Here is a 5,573-nt window from a genome sequence, read left to right as displayed (position 1 = left end):
ACTGACTTCAGAGTAGAATACAACTTATAAGCTTTCTCTCTCCCAAGGCCAAAGGCAGATATCAAAACAACTTGTCAGAGCAGAAGGTAAACATCAAAAGGGTTACCATGTGCCGTGTTATCCCTTGAAGGAGAGGATGAGGTGAAGCCCATTAGAGACAGAGACCTGAAGAACACAGAGAGATGACGTGATGGGGCAGAGAAGGGGAGGGAAGGTACAGGCTGGAAGATGTATTCCTTAACTTAGAAACAAGGACAAGGGTGCTGTGAAAGGCGATGGCAATTATAGAGCGCCACAGGCAGGGGATAAAAGGACAGCCAGCAGTCTTAATGGGTTGAGGTGAGGCGTGGCCACAGAGGGCAGCAGCGCAATTTTAGCAGCTTTTTAAAGCTGTTAAGAATGCAGGGAGACATTTATAGTGAATAAAAACGCAAAAGACAAACCAGAACACATTATTGAGAAAAAAACACTAAAAATATTAAGAGCAAGTTTGATCTTTATTTTTCCTCAGAAAAAATAGTTTCTTGGATTTTAGAATACTCTCTCCAAGCGGTAATTGTCTTTTTTTTCTTTTTTTGATGTTATCCCTGTAACACAACAATCATCACAATAAAGACTAGTTTATGCACTGGAATATACAATTTCTATGTGCTTTATGAATTCCAGTTATGAAACGTACACTCCTCAGATCAAAGTATCCCTGTGTTATGAGCATATTGTCCCCTTTGTTCAGAAGCAACTTTTATCTTGTGTTTTCGTAACTTTTCTGCATACCGTATCTCTAGTAAGATTTGGCAGTGTTCTAGGATTTCCCCACTGCAGAGTGAAATACATTCCAACAATTGCTTTTATTTTTAACTATAAAAGTGGATGGGAACCAATGAAATGACTCAGGGGAATGAAGGCGTGTACTAAACCTGAAGCCTGAGTTCAGCCCCTGTTTCCACAAGAAGCTCTCTGACCTCCACAGTACAGAGGAATTTTTGTGTAGGTGTAGGTACAAACACACACACATACACACACACACACACACACACACACACACACACACACACACACACTTACATGAGAGAGACAGAGAGAGAGACAGAGAGAGAGAGAGACAGAGAGAGAGAGACAGAGAGAGAGAGAGAAAAAACAAATGTAAAATGTTTAAGAATGTGGCAAATTTCATATTTCTTAAAGTAGTCCACCCCCCTCCGTTGTTTGTGTGTTTGTTTGTTTTTGAGACAGACAGGTTGTCTCTAGATAGCCCTGGCTGTCCTGGAAGTCACTGCAGAGATCGACCTGTCTCTGCCTTCTCAGTGCTGGTATTATAGGCATGCATCACCATACCCTGTTTAGTGGCCCCTTTCTTGGCAAGGCTGCTCTGTTGATCTTGACATAGGAGTCTATAGTACAGGTGTTGTAGCTTGCAAGACCAACTTCAGGTGGAGGTTTCCTCCCCTGTTATTCAGGGAAAGTGACTTCAGGCAGTCATGATCAAAAAGCAAAATGGAGGCTGTCTGTATTTCTGAAGTATACTTTTGAAAGGAGAACATTTTTCTCACACTCTGTTACCTACTTACAGTAAGGTACATTGCAAGCAAATCCACCCCACTTTACTTATACTTGCATACATATTTGCTGAGAAAAATCGCTTCTCGGCCTTTTGGCTAAGATCAAGTGTAGTATATTTGCTGAGAAAGAGCTACATATGCTACACACTTAAAGCCATTGTTACATTTCTTTCTAGAACATGGCTGTTTGAACATATTAAGTGCTAGAAACATAATAATCATTTGATACTTAGAAATGATAACAATAAAGAACTAGAAAATTTTTTTAATACCTATGTTTTGAAAAGAGGAGAGGGAAGGAGAGATAGAGACAGAGACAGAGACAGAGACAGAGAGATTATAGATATTTCCTGTGTGGTATATCCCAGTAAATCTTTTTTCATTTCTCAATGACAGTCTTATACAATGTCAACAGCCTGGACAATTGAACTCAATTCCCAGGGGAGTCTTTGCCCTGGAAGAGATGGGAATGGGTGGTGGGCTGGAGGGAGGAAGAGGGGGAGGGGAAGGGGAGGGGAAGGGGAGGGGAGGGGGGAGGGGAGAGGACAAGGGAATCCGAGGCTGATATGTAAAATTAAATTAAATTATAAAATAAAATTTAAAAAAAATAATTGGCAAAAAAGAAAATTTGCCTGATTCATCTTGAACAACATAAAATTGCTTCAATTTTTATTTATAAAATTTCTTTATGAATTATAGGCTAAAATATGCTTATTTTTCTCAGGAGTTCACATATGACAAAATTATCACATTTGTTGTTTTTAAAGCACAAATCAGATTTCATATAGTATAGTTAATACAAAGCATGGCTTTTTTAAATAACAGAAGGAAAACAAATCTCGCACAGATGGGTTGAGCATCTCTCTTATTCACATATTGAGTTTTTTTCATAGCAGAATGCCGACCTCTTCTTCATCTTGGAACAGAGAATGTGAGTAACCAATAACTACAAATGAGCAACTCCTCAGAAAAAAGTGAAATTACACATTTATGAACATACTTAGAAATTCTAAAATTATATCACTTCCTTAGACATTCAAATCAGGAACAAATGCAGTGTCTGAACATAATCTTTTGGGAAATTCCACAGACAGTTCTTCTTGTAGGCTCCTAACTATTAACTCAGTTTATCTATCTATCTATCTATCTATCTATCTATCTATCTATCTATCTATTCATTTATTTATTTTTATGCATTTAGGAATAATATTACTGAAACTGATGATCTTAGTGGTAAAAAAAAAATTTTACCATCCTTCATATTTTCTTTGAGGATATATTGCTGTGGAAGCTCATGTTCACAAAAACTCATCGTAAAATAGATGGTTGGATACATAGCTGTTCTGTGACACTATTCCTAGGGAGATATGAAGAAACATCTACTTACTTTAGTCAGGAAAGTGACAAGAAACCAAAGGTGTTTTAGTGACTTCTCTATTGCTGTGACAAAACACCATGATGAAGGCAACTTATAAAAGAAAGCATTTAATTCTGGGGCTCACAGTTTCAGAGGGTTAGAATCCATGACCATCATGTTGGGGAGTGTGGCAACAGGCAGGAAGGCATGGTGCTAGAGGAGAAGCTGAGAGCTTCCATCTGATCCAGAGGCACAGAGCAGAGAGAGCTAATTGGAATTGGTGTCAGCTTTTGAATCCTCGAAACCCACCACCAATGACCTCCTCCTAAAAGGCTACTCTTCCTAATGCTTCCCAAACAGTTCTACTAACTTGGGACCACGTATTTAAATACCTGAACCTATGGGCATGCTCATTTAAACAACCATACAAGGATACCACCAAAATCTAATTGGTGAACTGTAGTTGGAGTTTTTTTCTCCGGGTCCGGCCAAGCCCCAGCAGTCCGACAGCCCACTTATAAAATAAACACACAGACGCTTATATTGTTTACAAACTGTATGACTGAGGTAGGCATCTTGCTAACTGTTCTTATATCTTAAATTAACCCATTCTTATAAATCTATACCTTGCCACGTGGCTTGTGGCTTACTGGCATCTTTACATGTTGCTTGTCATGGCGGCGGCTGACAGTGTCTCCTCTCTTCAGCCTTCCACTTCCCAGAATTCTCCTCTCTCCTTATCCCGCCTATACTTCCTGCCTGGCCACTGGCCAATCAGCATTTTATTTATACAGAATGATATCCACAGCAGTGAACCAATGAGTTTAATGGCGTTACTTACAGGATTATGGATAAGAGGTAAATTGCAGGAGCAGAAATAACTCAAAGACAGTTGCATCACCCAAATTAGCATGGGCGATAATGGCTCATGAAAGCTGGAAACCTAGAGCACACTACACAACCTTCAGGCAGCTGAACAGCCTAGAGGGTGTCCTCTCTAGGCAGATCCATTGGTCTGAGCCTCTTGTAGTCAGCTTGGCTGATACCTGCTTCTTCCAGGCAGCTCAGCATGTCTGAGAGTATCTCTCAGCAGTCTTTACTGCTTCTATATGCTCTGAGGACAGAGGGGGCCAAGTGAATCTGGTCAGTTTCAGGTACTTTCTGAAGCTTTCTAGTTTTTTTTTTTCCTCTTAAGCTTAATATGCTTCCCCCCAGGATGAAATTTTTCACCTCTCTTCAGAACATCCTGTGTCTTCATGAGTTTGCCTCCCAGATAAAGTGTTTCATCTCTGAGGAAACTGATATACAAGAATAGTAAGCAGGACTATAAATCCCAAGGATGTCACCATGTCATACACAACAAAGTATATATGTATATGCATGTGTGTGTATTTGTGTGTGTGTGTGTGTATGTGTGTGTGTGTGTGTGTGTGTGTGTGTGTGTGTGTGTGTGTGTGTGTGAGTAGTGTGTAAAGATGACATCTGACAATACTGCCGGGCTGATCATAGCACAAACTCTGACTATCAGATCTACATGTCAAATAATTTAGAGAAAATAAAACTTTTGCAACACATCTAGAGCAGTGATTCCTCTTTCTGGCTTGCGTGGTCCTCTTGCTCTGTGTGACCATTGCCCTTTGGAAATCTTCCATGACTTCCACAGATCCCTGATTTTTTGAAATTGCAGGATTTTTATAGTACTTATTGTTTTGAAACCATATGAAATTCCTTGCTTTTTAAATTGTGCTCCTGATCACCCAAGTGTAAGCTGAAATATCTTATGCTTTACAAAGGCAATTACAGAGCACATTATGCTGCATAATCAATAAAATCCCAGAAAATCGGCTTCTGATTTGATATCTGAGCTAATGCAATTTGGGACAAAGGTCTCTTTGTTTCTTGCTTTGGTACTTTCAAAGCGTTATAGAAATCCATAAATAAAATAATTGCCATTTAAGTAGTTGTTCTGTTCTGAAAGCACAAAATCTGTGATTGAGTTTGGCCGGAGCATCGGGGAAACCCACACAGAATACTGTCGCTCTTTGTTTCATTTGCTGGAATGTTTCATCGCCTCAGCTTCACGTTCTACATTCAGGGCTTAATTGAATGAAATGTAGTTTAAAGTGAAAGGAAATCTATTTTCTTTTTATGAGAATGTCCACCTATTAAAGGTTAACTAAAAGATGAAGAGCATTTCACTTATTGTGAATACAAATGACTTGACTTTAACTATTTAAGTGTTAGTGAAAGACTAGTTTCTACCAGTAACCCAGTCTGTTCAAATTCCTAAAGAGTACCTTATGTCCTTTAAAAAACCTACATGATAAAGCACTCAAATAGGTTTTTTTTAAAGTATCTTTTAACAATTTTAAGGAAAGAAATGATACAAACTCCTCTTATTAATATTTTATTTAGTTCTTACTTTGTTATGAATCAAAGCCTGTCACTTTATTTCCCTGTCTTAAGGATTTTTCTTCTGATAGCTTTTTTTGGAAGTAGGTTTTAGAAAAAAATATAATTCATCACATTTAAAATAATTTGAGAGGAAATAAATGATATCTACATAGTTGAGTGTCAGAGCATCTTAAGATTGTGTTCTGTGGCTCTGCATCTCATCAAAAACTGTGCCCTGAAATAATTTTTACATTTACTCAAAC

At 38.5% G+C, this 5,573-nt stretch overlaps 1 pseudogene; it reads left to right on the top strand.

The window, feature by feature from the left end:
* Positions 1 to 1,635: 1,635 nt before the first annotated feature.
* LOC114704066 lies at positions 1,636 to 1,799 on the top strand (annotated as a pseudogene).
* Positions 1,800 to 5,573: the final 3,774 nt, after the last annotated feature.

This window comes from Peromyscus leucopus, chromosome 15 (assembly GCF_004664715.2).
Source record: "Peromyscus leucopus breed LL Stock chromosome 15, UCI_PerLeu_2.1, whole genome shotgun sequence".
Classification (NCBI taxonomy): domain Eukaryota; kingdom Metazoa; phylum Chordata; class Mammalia; order Rodentia; family Cricetidae; genus Peromyscus; species Peromyscus leucopus.
The sequence above is the reverse complement of the archived record's forward strand: the minus strand, read 5'-3'. Positions and strand labels throughout refer to the sequence as shown.